We start from the raw sequence: 16,932 nt of genomic DNA on the forward strand, positions 1-16,932 counted from the left end.
ATTAAAGATCGAGATGGAAACTTTATTGATAACGACGTATAACACATCTTTCTTCATATACGAATATCGTCAGAATAATAACAATCTTTTCGCGTCTGTACACGCCGATCCTTTTCTCCCTACAGACGGTTTCATCATATGGAACGCTCCTTCCCTTTTCCCCTCCAACATGTTCTGGCATACCAAGTATGTAAACAAGAACGCGTCACTATTCTCCACATTCCTACTCGTAAAGTCGCTCGATTCGGAGTCGATCCTGTTCTGTGCATACGTTTTGCTAATGATGAAAGAATTCGGCAGCTTTACTTTTGATACCGCGCAAATACTATCGCGAATCACGTTAATGAATAACAATCTGTTATATCGCACGAGTCTTTAACGTATAAGTTAATTATTATAAGTACATTATAAAAGTACAATTATAAAAATACATTATTATAAAAGACAATCGTGTATCATTATATTACTTTTCGAAAGAAACGCAATCGTGAGAAATATCGGGAGACGCAATTCATTCCATATGAATATATTACAATTAACGATTATCGATTTGGGCCATTAATTTATTCTCGAAATTAACGATTTTTCGATAAATGTACCAAGGTGACAACATTTATCAAAGATATTTCGCGTAATTTATACATTTAGAAATCAAAATGATAGGAGATAAGAATTATAAGCTATTATCTCATTGCGATATTTAGAATAATTGCTTCTTTAACAATGTTTAGATTTAAATATACATCACATCGCGTGATTAATTTTTTGGTTTTGATTTAAATGTAAATTCGTCCATATAATTTTCGGATTAATAGCGCGCGTTAATAAATTGCATATACAAATTGCAAAATCTGTTGATTCAAGCAAGGAAGAACTATCAATTATTTATAATAATTAATTTAAAGTTTAGAAACAAAATATTTTGCATGTTTTATTCATAGTAAAATGTCACGTCGTAGCAACAAATTACCTGTTATAGTTTACACGTGGCCGCTTTATTGTCATTCGCGTAAAGAGACTCATGCGATATGTTTCAGATATAATCTCAGACTCTACATTAGTTTTTAAAAAATGCTTTAAAATATGTTAAACAAATTTATATCTAAAAAAAATATTTTTTCGTAAATTGCCTAATTTTTTTTATTAAATGTTTTATTAAATATCTAATTAAATGCTTATTAAACGTTTGAAAATTGAATGAAATATTCAGTTACATGCAATAATTATTCTTTGAAATTATTTTAATTAACTATTTTAATTAATAATTTTAATTATTTTAAATACTGCTTTAAAATTTTTATATGTTTGTATTTTAAAAATCAATATTGTGCATTACAACACCACCTGTACCTATGCGCATCGTATCGGTGAGTACTAACAAAATTTTATTTTATTTTTGATACACAAGCTGATTTTCTGTAGAAATGTTGGAGCTTCTTAACCTGTTTGTAGTTTACTTACTGTAAGTTTGAGTTTTTTTATTGTGATTTTAAATTTTCACTTCTCAAATTAATTTTAAATTTTTGTTCCACAAGAGAACGTTTAAAACTTTAAAGAAGCTACTTAAATATTCAATTTTTCACGTGTCTTTCTTATTTTAAACCATGCATATCATGATTATCTAATGCGTAAAATGTGAATATCATTTCTGATGTCCAAGCTTACTAAAAAAAAAATTAATTTATAAAGACAAATTATGCGGCGATTTAATAAAACGCACCGGTGTAATAAAACAGTAGTTTCCCGGGAATTATGATCATCTAAAATCCATTTATGATTTCTTCCATTTTAACCACTTGGTCTTAACTGCGCTCACAAACTGTTCTCATCCTTAAATGCATCTGGCCACCAATGGTAGTATTATTGGCTTAAGTATCGATTTAAGTTTTATAAAAGTTCAATTAAACTCCTTCTCTCCTATAACATTAGTTCAATTTAATTAAAAAATAAACGATATCTTATAAATTCTCTTATATTGTTGTAATTATGAGAACTTGTGCATTCAGTGGAAATATAAAAATATTCAAAGCTAAATATAAAACATTGGTAGCAAAATGCAATCTAAAGTTTTCGAGAAAAAAATCTACTTCAAAGCATTCACGGGTAAAAGAAAACTGGGACGCCGTGTATTACATATTAAATATTTGGTATGAAAATATATTTGGTAGATTGCGCGAGTGCGCGAGCAAGTGAAAAATTTCGCGATTTTCTCGAAAAAACGCTCGCACAAACGTGCAACATTTTCTCAATTCTACTTTGAGAGTCATTGCTTTTCCGCGTAGTGTTCCCTATCTCGATTGCTTCACGTTTCGACATATGGCAATCGTTGTAGCCGCGCGCACGAGATATCCTGTAATCCACTTCAAGGTCTTATATCTCGATTGCGCTTGCATCAATTTACTTCTGTTTCTTCAATGAGAAAATTCGCTGTGTGCGAATGGATAGAAGCTTGCCTCGAGCGAAGGTTACTTCCCTAATTTCCATTTCTGAGTAGTTGCGCCGTAAACAAAATTGATTATCCAGCTAGACTAAGCAACCGGTCGATTGTACATTATATACACAGTCATTTTGTTTGATTTCAAACTTTGGCGCACTTCTCAAAGACAGAATTAAATAATAATTTCTATTAAAGTCGGTTTTGTCAAAATAACGTGAGAAAGATCTTCATATATAATAAATCAATATATGTTTTTTTTATTATCTTATTTTAATAATTTAATTAATGCATTATTATATACGCGTAGCATATTTTTTTAATAAACATTTTTCCACAATAATTATTACATGTATTTCCTTAAACACATGTTTTAAACGTGTTCTGCGAAAAAATATTTTTAACAAGCCCTTTATAAGGGCTTACAATTAATTCAATTTTAGTAGCCTACTAAACTAAGATATTACGATGAGTCAAGGCTTATTAAATAGTTCTGCGCTGCTAGAATTTCGCGAACATTAATTTATATGCGGGAAAAGTCGCATCAGAAAGGGCAAATTCATTTTTCTAGCACGGATATAAAATATTGGTCGAGAAGAATGTATCGAGGGAGGCCGCCTCTGCCTCTGAGCTTGGGTAAAATATTGTGCGGAATTTTACGTTTAATCTGGACTCTGGAAATTACTTTCAAAGAGAAGAACAAAAAGCGATTTGTCGTGGTAAGGGGCAAGCATTTAATGTTAAAAGGAAATCGTCATTTTAATGAAACGTGTTTTTCCGGACTCGGAAAAAAGATCTCACGCCGAATAAACGCCGCAATTTTACTCCGTTTTGAAACATTGCCGATGATACGCTTGATGTAACATGAATAGGGAGATAAATAAGGAAGGATGATCAACATGGCTTTAAGTAAGCGGAATGCGAAGGAGAAGATCCCGGACATTTTTCCGCGCTCTTATACATGCGATAAAGAAGTTTAGAAATCGCGACTCGACTCTACGCACGAATACTCTTATCTATGGCACAATTTCTTTGATTTTATATGGACTGTGACATTTTCGCAATTTATATTTCTCGCAATTTCAAAATTATCCGATTCTGTTTGCATACGAAATGTATTATATTAATGAAATTGATCTACATATTATAATTGCGAATTTTACATATTTATTCTTAATATTACTTAACTATTTAAATAAAAACTTTAAAATATATATACACGTGCATACGTTATAAAAATCCATAAAGTAAAGAAGCGAAAAATTATATAATTATATATCCTTTTTTAAAAAAGATATCCTTTTTTAAAAAAGATATGTAAAGTCGATACTCGCATATAGCGAAGTTTATTGTTGTCGCTTTTCCGCGATGCCCATTGGCTGTCAAGATTCGAGTTGTGCGTTATATTCGTAGCATCGAGAGGCTGTCATCGCGAAAGTTAGCAGTTTGATAGTTTGTTCAAAATAAAATTAAATAAAATAATGATATTAGTTTTAAATAAAATATTATAATACTAAACTCGATTAATATTTTTGACAGATATCAGCTGATTTCTGTCAAAATATATTAATCGCGGATAAAATATTATAACATATTATCTAAAACATATAATTTTATTTTATTTTATTTTAAACAAACTGTTAAACTACTAATCCTCGCGATGACAGCCTCTCGATGCTACGAATATAACGCACAATGCAAATCAAAACAGTTAATCAGCATCGGAAAAGATGCAACAATACACTTGCAAGAATCGACTTAACGTGTCTTTTTTTGAAAGGGATGTTATAATATTTTTAATTCGATTAATATTTTTGACAATTATCAGAGCTGATTTTTGTCAAAAAATATTAATCGCAGATAAGATATTATAACATATTATGTAAAACATATGTTACTATTTTAATATTTTCAACATATTATATATACCCCCATTACCGCAATAAAAATATTATAAAATAAACAATTTCTCACTCACCGATACGTGCAATAGCAGAGTTGTAGTACGCAGCACATTAATCTGAAAACAAAATATTCAAATTATGTATATACATATGTGTGAGTCGAATATCTCATAAACAATGCAGCTTAGAAAAAATGTTTTATTTTGCATACCTCATAGTTGCCCCGACGTCGCCCGATGCCTCCCCGGGCCTGCTCCTCCTCTCTTGGTCCTTCGTAGCATTCACGACACTCGCGAAAATATGAATAATTACGATTGCCCGATACTTTACACGGCACTCCCGACACGCGAAATTTTACACGGCACTCCCGACGCGTGACACTTTACGACACTCCCGACACGATGCGTGAATCGCACTATGTATCGCAATGCTACCTGTAACAAATAAAATACATACATATATTAGAATAATCTTATTATTTCGCATTATAACATACACAATATGTATAATATATAAATATGTAAGCTAGAATTAACGATATATATATCCACGGATCGCAACACATTCGCGCGCGCAAAAACAGATTAAGTTGGGTTAGGTTGGCAAGAGATTTTGCATCGAATTTTTCGCGTAATATGTTGTGAACATTTATATGTTGTGAACGTTTTCGCGTTTCGAACAATTACGACTACATATTAACGTTGAAATTATGATATGCGATTGACAAATATTACAATACAAAGGTTAGAAATCGTTTCTAACGATTATGCTTACTAATTAATCACAGCGGGACGCAGCTCCAACTGCCTGATACTCGCGGCGTTTCGGTAATGGCCGAGGCCGAGGCTACAAACATCGGCAACTTCATGCTAATAGCGCGCGCGCGATACTATACATATACATGAATTAATTAAAACTCGAAGGAGATTCGTTCGAAAAGATATAGCTTTAGAAAGAAAAAATATTAATCGAGAATAAGGTATTATATAACATATTATTTACAACATATTACTATTTTATAACTTTTATCATATTATTATTTTAAAATTTAATTAGCAAATTATAACATACACAATATAAATATAAATATAAATATGTAAGCTATATTTAATTAGCAAATTTTCGCTTTATTAATAGTTTTTGATAGAAATCAGCTGCTTAAAGCGTTAATTTGCTAATTAATTTTTAAAATAATAATACGTTATAAAAATTAAAATAATATTTTAAATAATATGTTATAATACTTTAAACTCGAATAATATTTTTGACAGTTATCAGCTGATTTCTGTCAAAGAATATTAATCGAAAATAAGGTATTATAACATATTATTTACAACGTATTACTATTTTATAACTTTTACCATATTATTATTTTAAAATTTAATTAGCAAATTATAACATACACAATATAAATATAAATAGGTAAGCTAGAATATTTAATTAGCAAATTTTATTAATATTTTTTGACAGAAAAATCAGCTGATTAAGAAACATTGCGAGAGAGAATGTCTCTTTCTCCGCAATAATATTTTCTCTCTCGTATTCATAGAAATGTTTTCGAGATGTCTTGTGTATTTGAAGCTTGATTATTATAAAAAATAATTAATTTGTTGTATAATAATTAATTTGGATAATTTGTCAGTGTATCTACCGAGCAATCACAACGTCTGATTAATGTCTTATGTTACTACTGAAAAAAAATTAATTAAAGCTCTACATGACATATATGATTAAAGCGTCAGCTGATTAAAGCGTTAATTTACTAATTTTTAAAATAATGTTATAAAAATTAAAATAATATAATATGTATTAAATAATAGGTTATATAATACTTTAAACTCGATTAATATTTTTGACAGTTATCAGCTGATTTCTGTCAAAAAATATTAATCGAGAATAAGATATTATAACATATTATTTACAACATATTACTATATTATAACTTTTACCATATTATTATTTTAAAATTTAATTAGCAAATTATAACATACACAATATAAATATAAATATGTAAACTATATTTAATTAGCTAATTTTCACTTTATTAACATTTTTTGACAGAAATCAGCTGATTAAAGCGTTAATTTGCTAATTAATTTTTAAAATAATAATACATTATAAAATATAAAATAATATAATATATTTTAAATAATATGTTATAATACTTTAAACTCGATTAATATTTTTGACAGTTATCAGCGGATTTCTGTCAAAAAATATTAATTGAAAATAAGGTATTATAATATATTATTTACAACATATTACTATTTTAATTTTCATAACATTTTTATTTAAAAATTTAATTAGTAAATTAACCCCTTAATCAACTGATTTCTGTAAAAAAATATTAATGGAGTTTAAATAAACTTTATATTATTTTTTTTTAAATATCATTTTTTTAATACAAAACCGAAGAATGGCACGCGCGTAACGCGCGCTTGGATTGTTCTAGTAGCTCCAAAAATAGATGAGAGAGAGAGAGACTCTAATGACAGAAACGAATCATCGTAGAAAAATGAGGGCTAAAAGTAAAGAGGGACGAATTCAATTTCATATAAAATATAAAAACGCCACCTTTACAACGCGAATAGCGCACAGTAGTGGTTATAACACTCGAACACGTACATCGACACTTTAATCCAGCTTGGCGTTTTTGCTTCAATTTGCCTCGCAACGTAACGAGAACAGCTATTGATTCTCACAATTTCAATTACAAATTCTTAATGACGCGGTAAACGAATCTCTTGACAGCTGGCCACGATAAGATCGTTTAGTCGAATGTGCTTGACGCATTCCAATTTGATTCTCGAACAATTTACGTGCGAACAATTGCAACGACTCAAACATTCGGCAAACTCATGTGTGATTACAAGGAGGAGATGTAAAACGTAACTTGCTTCACTCGCCTTCTCGAATCAATATGGAACCCAATGCGTTCATAATTCTTAAAGTCTTCCGACTTTAACAAAAAATTTCTAAGATCCTTTAAAAGTCTAATTACGGTCTCCTACGGCTTTAATGGAAATTTTCCAATAGAGCTTATTTGAGATTGCTTTACTTAAGGTCAATGAAATAAGAAGCTTTTACAAATTGAAACAAAAATATGTTTTATATTATTGTTACCGGTGAACCGACTGTTCATCGGTGATCATATTTTCCATGATAAAATCAATATGATATTTTCTTATTTATAGAAAATAAAGTTGGCGTAAATAATACTTTATAAATTCTGAAGCGTGCAAACAAAACGCGGTAAAAATTATTAAAACTGTTACATACACATGTACACATACACAAAAATTTGTCAGATTTGATATTTGTATGAGATATTTATTTGTTATTAAAGTTATTATTATTTTTTAATAAACATTGAGAAAAGATGGCTGAAATGTATGTCACGCTTAAAAATATGCATACGAAAAGAAAAACAAGTCTTCATTACTAGCAACCTATGCAATGTGGTTTTAAAAAATTCTGTTACGCTTTGTTCAAAAACAATATATAAATAAATGTTTGCAAACGCAAAATGTGAAAAAACCAACATCACATATTCAGTATATTTTTTATGCATGACCTTCTCGTAATTATCTTTGTCCAAAGGCAAACAATATGTGTCAATTTTCCAAATCGAAATTTTTTAGTTTTACACAAAAGAAGAAGTTTAAAAAAATATTAAAGGCTTAACAAAATTATTTAAGAATCTGTAGCTTTAACTTTAAAAATCTCTCAATGTGCAAAAATATTTAAGATTTAGATATGCTAATAAAGCAAATAATTATAGAAATTTACTCTATATTCTTCAAAATTGTTATTATTGAAATTAGAGTTCTATAAAGGTCTATAATTATTATAATTTCTCTTCTCAATCAGCGCGCCTATAATAGAAGAAAGCTACAATTGCGGACGTCTATCTACGCGACAGGGAACCAGCTATAGACCTTGAATGTGGGTTGTCGTCGTTAATCAAATTATGTCGTTTACGTTTCCAGGTAGCACGTAACATCGCTGCTATCGGTCGCCAAGCTGTCTGCCAGACGATCCGAAATACATTATCACAAGATAGTGTAACATGTAGAGCGGACTTCTTGCGAAGTGCCTATCACTTTAGGAGAATCGCTGATGAGGTCTGGTTGACGTAACCGCGGCATAGCAAATATGCAAATAAGAGGATGTTCGTGTTGTAGTGTGAGCACACATAATTAACGAGTGACAAAAAAAATCTCTTATTTAAATAATTATTCAGTCTCACAAAAAACGCTTGAGCGTATTGCAAACTAGAAAAAATATTTGCAGAGTCGTTAATGTTATTCAATAAAATCTCTAATTTAAAATTTTCTAGATTTATGTCACTTTCGATTTAATTTGCAACGAATTATTTAACTGCACACACTAGCGGATCCTGACGTCGATAATGGGGGGAGGAGGGGGGGGTTTGCCCCTAATTATTTTATTTAATATTTTTGGTTTCATGATTAGCTTTTATTCCAGGATCAACGACGTCGATAGCTCTTTAATATTGTTTTCCTTTATTTATATTTTTTAAACAAATTCAGCAAAACTGTTTCTTGTAATTTGCAAGGGGGGAGGGGGTATAACCCAGGATCCGCCAGTGTGTGTATATATATATATATTATATAGATATAAAGAATTTCTCGCCTAATTATTTTCATGCAACGAAATTATCTCACCATTTCGTCCTATGACTGACTTAATCTAAACTTAACTCCTTGAATGCGTAATGAGTATAATTTACAATGTATCTTATACATATATATTGTACATATTATGTAGATATAAAGAATTTCGCCTAATTATTTTCGTGGAACGAAATTATCTCATCATTTCGTCCTATGTCTGACTTAATCTAAACTTAACTCCTTAAATGCGTAATTAGTATAATTTCCAGTGTATCTTATACTTTTATATATATATATATATATTATATAGATATAAAGAATTTCGCCTAATTATTTTCGTGCAACGAAATTATCTCATTATTTCGTCCTATGTCTGACTTAATCTAAACTTAACTCCTTGAATGCGTAATAAGTATAATTTCCAGTGTATCTTATACTTTTATATATATATATATATATATATATAATATATATTATATATATATATATAAAAGTATAAGATACACTGTGAATTATACTCATTACGCATTCAAGGAGTTAAGTGTAGATTAAGTCAGACATAGGATAAAATAATGAGATAATTTCATGCACAAAAATAATTAGGCGAAATTCTTTATATATATATAATATATACAATATGTATGTATAAGATACACTGTAAATTATACTCATTACGCATTCAAGGAGTCAAGTTTAGATTAAGTCAGACATAGGACGAAATGAAGATAATTTCGTTGCATGAAAATAATTAGGCGAAATTCTTTATATCTATATAATATATACAATATGTATGTATAAGATACACTGTAAATTATACTCATTACGCATTCAAGGAATTAAGTATAGATTAAGTCAGACATAGGACGAAATGATGAGATAATTTTGTTGTACAAAAATAATTAGGCGAAATTTTTTGTATCTATATAATATATATTATATAGATATAAAGAATTTCACCTAATTATTTTCTTGCAATGAAATTATCTCATCATTTCGTCCTATGTCTGACTTAATCTATACTTAATTCCTTGAATGCGTAATGAGTATAATTTACAGTGTATCTTATAGTTATATATATATACACTCGCGGATCCTGACGTCGATAGCTCTTTAATGTTTGTTTTTCTTTATTTATATTTTTTAAACAAATTCAGCAAAACTGTTTCTTTTAATTTGCGGGGAGGGTTAACCCCCCCCCCCCCCCCTCGGATCCGCCAGTTGCACATAATTTTGCTTTATATCGGTTTCCAAATCCGAAACAATTGTCTATTTATTTAGCCTACTAGATATCTTGCACGAATAATACTATTCAGAAATAATTTGCTGATTCTGCAAATTGTACTAGATGATGAGTTTCCTGCTTCGGCTTTATCCGCGCCTCACCTTGCTCATGCAAGATACCAAACTTTACTTTCAACTCTCTCTCCCCGTACGAGTATATATTTTCCGGAAAGTAATTTGGCGCATGGTCTCTGAAGAGAGATATATAAGAGAATTCTATATAGCTAAAGATCCGTTTGCGCGCAGCGACGTTGAAGAGAGTTTGCTGTAATTACGGAAAATTAAAAATATGAGTCTCATAGAAATTTATGTGTATATTTGTGTGTAACGTTTGCAATATGTATCATATATATGTATATATTTATGACGAATGTATCGTAGGTCTAATTAACGCGCGCTGCTTAAATTTCTAACTATTGTATAACACGCGTCATACTGCAATGGAATATTATGATGTCGAGGAAATCATTATGTCGCAAAAACTGATAATTAAGACATGAAATAATAAACTGAAAATATGTATTGTGAATAAATGTAATATTACAGCTTAAAAATAATTTGAAAAAAAAAATAACTTTATAATTTTATAGTTTGAAAAGAAATTAAAAATTAAAAATACTCTAATAATAATTTCGAAATAAATAAGCTCTTCAATCCTTCAATACTTCTAGCATTAAACAGCTTACGTGGCACATATTCTCTTATAGATTACGCGAAACGGCGCAGAGGTCTCTCGCTATCTATCCTTCATAGAGGGAACAAACGAAACGTGTGGAAAAAATACGCAGGGAACGCACCAAACATGCTAGCACCCGGGAATGCAGGACGAGTAGGGGGTGCGATACACATAAGTGAGATTATACATCATTCTGTCAGACGCGAACATCGTCGGGGAGGCATTTACGGCCCGACACGAGCCGTCTTCGAAACGCGCGCGTGATGGCATATTTTTTTTTTGTTTTCTTTTTTTTATTCTTTTCCTTCTTTTCTTTCCCTTTCATTTATACCTTTCTCTCTCTCGTCGACCTGTCAACTAATCTCGATCGTCTCTTTCGCGCCCGCGTTTCTCGATATCGTTTCAAGGCGCGATTCGCTTTCTCGCCGCCTCCCTCGAAAAAGTCAACGAGCGAATTCGCTTCCGGATTACCAGATTCTGCTCTTCGCTCAGAACGATTCCGCATAATGGACGGACGTTCCCGCACGGCCTTTTCCCCTTCATCCTCAGCCTCTCCTTTCCCAGAGGCCACGTCTTTCTAACGGGACCTAAGACCTCGCCGTTTCAATCTCACTCGACATTATTACGTTTTTTGTAGTGTGACTCCTCTCTCCGTTAAATGCCGTTCCATAATCCAGACTTCTCTCTCTCTCATCCCCCTCGGTCGAACGAGGGCTCTCACGATACGTCGTATTTGAGATACGTGCGAATTTGCCAAGTGCCTCGCACAACTGCTTAGCGATCGTACTCTGTGTGTGCGAGAGCGACGTATGAAAGCCCGCGAATCGATAGTTCTACAGTTCTCGATCTATAATTGACGAGCTATAAAGGGCTTATAAGGGTAAAAGAAAATGTGAGCGAAGTAACGTTGAAACAGAAATGTAAACGCTCCATGTTGAAACTTGATTTCCGTTCATTTCTGCTCAGTCAGATCTAATTTATCCTTCCTGCATTTTTATTCTTAAAATAACAGAATATTTTTCCGAGGATATATATTTTGTGTTCATTCTTTATATACATATATATTATTGTGTCATACCCTATGTATTTTAGTTGATATTTTAAAAACAACGAGATAAGTGGTGGAAAATTTATTTTACGTACAATGCGCGCCGTTTACGTCATAGGAAAACCTCGTTTCCGTTCTCTCCCTCCATCTTCCGCCCCGCGTTAAGCGGATAGCGCAAATACACGTACATAGTTGCTGACGAGGCAGCGTGTTACCCGATCAAATCCATGTAACATCGGTATATACTGCATGCACCCGATGTAACAGTCGTCTCTCCTCCGCCACTTCTCCTGTCTTATTGTAGGCAACGTCGTTTCGAAATCGTGCGTATATATGCGTATATTTTTGCGTGTCAGCGTTGCAGTTCGAAGGGCGCAACGGCGACGTCACGATGCCAAAATGAAGATTGAACGCCCAAATAAATCCACTTCGATCCGGAACCAGCTGTTTCGCGCGCGTATTTTATTCACCCTCCACCTCCCTTTCATCTCTCTTTGTCTGCTACGTGTAATAAATTCGAGCGCGAAAAATTTTTCTACAATCGCCAAAGCTAATCAATCTATTCGCGAGTTATCGTTCGGGATCGCGCTCGTACGATATCTCGAAATATTTTCTCCGGCGAGAGAACGATGTCCGATAACGATAGGCGTGACCGAATGTATAGCTGTAGCAGTTCTTTATTTCATTTATCTTCGCAGCGTGACGTATTTTACTTTGTATCTTTAAAATATAGTCAGTTTGATATATTTGGGAATTCGAGTAAAATATCAAGCAGTTTGGAATTAATTATTTTTGCTCATACATTACACAATTTAACAAGCGTGTTCAAAGTCTAATTATTAAATTATTATGCAATTACGTGTAAATCAATGATTTAGTATACATTTTTTGTAATAATTTAATATAAAATTTTTTTAATAGCAATCAAAATTAGATTAAAGTCATTTTGTAAAGTTGCCAAGTACAAGTTAAAAACAGATTAAATAAGACAAAAAACTGTAAAAGCAGAAATATTTTAAAACAGAATATAAAATGTAACGGAAAAATATAAATTGTAATTTATCGTAGATACAGCAAATGCATTTAACGCTGACAGTTTGTGATACAGCAGTAGGAGCTGTAAAAGCGCTCATTCATTCTTTCAGTCATTCATTAATTTGTTCGTTCGTTCGTTCGTGCGGTGTAATTGAGGAATAATATGCACCACCTTGTCCCCGACATTGCACGCATCGTTAAGATTTATATCCCATCGTGTTTCAAACTATTTGGACACGCGACGAGCTCCACGAGCTCCATTATTTGATTGCGGGCGGTGGCGGAAAATATGAGGGGTCGCGTCAGAGACGTGGAAGAATATCGCTAATGAAGATCGCGAGATTAGCGCGCTATTTTCCCTTTCGCGATCACCCTTTTTCGCGCGGCTGCGGGGGAGACGCAGACGGTGACTCGAATCGTCGTCGCTACGTGCACGACCTTACGTTTACGTGAGCTCGTGATTCAGAACTTCTTACCCTCCGTCTTTCCGAAAGTCCGACCTAACGAATTTTCAGCCTTGCCGATTCTTGTCCCGGCGTAGAACTCTCGCGCCGTCGAAAGTTTCGTAATGTCGTTACTCGTGCGCGCTCCTTGCATCGCACATTTTGAATCCCCTACACTTTCTTGTCTCTTTGACGAACGACGAATTCGGAGGGTGGGAGAGAGGGAAAAGAGGGATGTTAATTGTGCGATGAAGTTAGTCGAAAAGTTCTGTCGCCCGTCTGTTATTGTGATAAATGCGCGAGACGACCGCTTGTAAACGCGCGATACATCGCCACCTCGGGAAAATAGATGCGATGTATTATAATGGCATTTTGAGAATACGTATTTATCCGCAGATATGTTCGTAATAACTGTAAAATGATCAATTGGAAGATGGATTTTTAAGGATGTATGAAGATTGAATCACACAACGTCATAATTTAAACGCGAAAGTTTGCTAATTATTATTGAAATAACAACGATATTAATGACGAAAATAACAGACTTTTAAACTTTGCAATAAATTATCAATTAAAATAAAATAAAAATATCGATTTTTTAGGGAATTTAAAATAATAAATAATTTAAAATTAAATAAGATACTCTAAAAACATGTATTATAAAATTATGACTGCGATAAACTAAATTCTATAAAATAGCGCCTACTTTATTATATTCTTTTTCTTCTTATTATTTAATTGCTTCTTTTACAATAAAATATAAAACAAAATCGGATGAGAATGAATCAATATTAAACAATTATTATTCTCTAATGAGAGAGACATTATTAATTCTCAGGTCAGCAAGTGATTTTCGTATTAATAGAAGTTGAAGGATTCGTATTAAGGAAGATTTTCATGCATTAATAGAGATTGAAAGGGATTTAAAATATGAAAATTGATGAGGTGAAACTGCGGCACTTTCCACTTTGTCGACGAAATATTTCACGGAATTCGAATTTGAGAGAAACTCACGTAACATTTACGATCTTTCGAAACTCCACGAAGGCTAAATATTATTCTCCTCGCGTATTCTGCGCAGCATAAAGCGAGCATATCGAAATATGCTTTTCATGTGCAAGCTAAATGTCAATCTCTTTCTTGATTTTTTGTCCAAGTCCTTAGCTTCACCCATGAAGACTCTGCCGAGTAGTGAAACATGTAGTAAAACTCATCGGCTTTCAATCGTGCGTTTTCCTGATATTACAGAGTTTATATCCTTTCCGAAAGAGCTTTCCATTATGATAGAAAAACACGGTTCTATTTATGAAATACATCCTCTTTGGCTGACATCAAATATCTGAAGACGTCAAAGTAAATTTTCCTTTCTGATTACAACTCCATTCTCTTTCAATACCTTTCATTGCAAACGCTCTCCGGGTTTTTCATCTTTATAAAAGTCTCAACTCATCTCCTCTTTTCCTTCAAAATATACACATGTATCTTATGTACGCGGGCTACTATGCTGCCGCTTCTACTTGCATTTAAAGATGTTCTATTTAAATCAATGTTTTTAAAAGAGAACATGTGTTATATTAAAAATTTTATATTACTTCTCAACTATATCGTTTGCAGTCTTTGCGTTTTCAATAAAAAAAACAATTTATGAATTTTTAAAAATTACCAATAACATTAAACATTATATGTATATTTGTAAATTATAATTCTCCTCTTTTTTTCAATATTAAAATGTCTATATTTCGCAATTTATATCTTACAAAAAACACGTTCACAAGTTTATAGAAACTTGAAGAAGCTTTTCCATCCAACATAGATCGATCTACATCGCGATGACATGATTACAACTTCATTTATTTCACGTGATTTACCTTAGACATCGTCTAAGGAGGTGATGGGAGGGAGATGAGATCCGATTTTAATCTCTTATCTCGCCGTCTCGTTGAAACTGCGAGTTTAAGAGCAGGAGCATCCGTCGTACATGGATATCATCATCCTCTATCCTCTATGCTCTCTCTCTCTCTCTCTCTCTCTCTCTCTCTCTTGATGTGGACAGGATATTCTCCCCCCGATATCTTCATTCCGTCTTGAAAATATAAAAGAAAACCCTACAAAGACGCGAGAGAGAGTCGGGCTGACGAGAGGTTCGTAACGAAAGATAATGTTTTCCGGCTTCTAAGCACAAAGAATGATGCCCCGCACGTTGATCCTCGTACCTGGGGCAATCCGATTGAGCACCGCCATGCAGCCATGATAGATTCACCTAGCACTGTCCTCTGACAAGGACGATGATTATTCCGCGATCTAATAGCACGTCGCGCCGCGTCCCATTGTGTGTTTCTCGGAATAGTGAGATGTATTCCCTGCGCATGCAGTTATATGCACGTACGGGGTCTACGTGAAATGTTTGATCGAGTTTATGTGAAAAATAAAGGAAAAAGAAGCAAACGATTCAAATACAATATTGTAAGCGATCTGATAAAATTTTTTTCGTTCGTTGATAAGACGACTTTAGAGAGTTTCGTCGTATTCATATTTTTTTATATGTCTAAAGACGCCGTTGTCTGTTTATAGGATATTTTTTCACGTCCCGTGATTCTTCATTAAAGCGTAACAGTTGTCTCAGAAACAATATTTATATTGACAGTTTCCTTTACGTTAGAAAAACGCGAAGTGTCCACATAGCGAACGATCGATCGTAGCGAATAATTTGAGAGAATCTTACATTATATATGTATTTATCTCGTTCAGCATACACATATCTATAAAGTGTGCTCTTTCGATATTTCTTGACACCCTTACGACAATTTTTGCGTCTTGCTTAGTCCCCAATTTAAATTGGAATATATTTCAGTCAATAAAATTTTATATATGCCCAGGATATAAATAAGCGCGACTTTTGCGTTACAACATAAAGATTATATATTTCAGAGACACGCCGATTCGTATGCACAATAGTCTTTATGCGTATCGATATTTTATTACGCTATCGATTTTAGCAATAACATTCGCATTCGCCAAGTAAATCGGCGGTCGAGAGTATCGCCACTTGCTTTAGCGATTTCTATGCCGCTGCTTTACGATAGCTCCCCGTGCTTTATGATTGTGGACCGCTGTCACGATTTTTATATATCATCCCGAGAGATATTGTCGTCTCGAGGGATATTGGTAGCGTCAGATAATACTCGTTGTTTTGCGTGAGCCGAAGAATTTTAAGATTCAACGAAATATTTTTGACAATGCGGATAAAATAAAGAGCAAAATTTTTGAAACATATATATATCATTTCATACTATAAAAATTCAAAAAAAATTATTTCTCTAGAAAATTAACTAACTATATACTTTCTGTTTTATATTTATCATTTATATTTTTCATTGTGTAAACATTATCGTCGAAAATTTGTTAAAAATAGAAGAAATAAGTATATTTATATGCATCACACGCTAACGTGTATATACATCACTCGGAGCTTTG

The 16,932-nt window shown here is 32.6% G+C and overlaps 1 protein-coding gene and 1 long non-coding RNA gene across 14 annotated transcripts in view; one reads left to right on the forward strand and one right to left on the reverse strand.

Annotated features, from left to right (window-relative positions):
• The window catches only part of 5-ht1 (serotonin receptor), a 126,231-nt gene that overhangs the window by 34,189 nt on the left and 75,110 nt on the right, over positions 1-16,932 (forward strand). The gene's annotated exons all lie outside the window — the stretch shown is intronic.
• LOC145948885 (uncharacterized) overlaps positions 4,556-16,932 on the reverse strand; it is a 163,603-nt gene continuing 151,226 nt past the window's right edge. For all 4 annotated transcript variants that reach the window (XR_014427492.1, XR_014427493.1, XR_014427495.1 and 1 more), the window contains one exon: positions 4,556-4,772. This is a non-coding gene — a long non-coding RNA (uncharacterized LOC145948885). The remainder of the gene's footprint in view (positions 4,773-16,932) is intronic.

The sequence above is a fragment of the Prenolepis imparis genome, unplaced genomic scaffold, assembly GCF_030444845.1.
Source record: "Prenolepis imparis isolate NDT839.2.m4 unplaced genomic scaffold, iyPreImpa1.0 SCAF_2, whole genome shotgun sequence".
Lineage (NCBI taxonomy): Eukaryota > Metazoa > Arthropoda > Insecta > Hymenoptera > Formicidae > Prenolepis > Prenolepis imparis.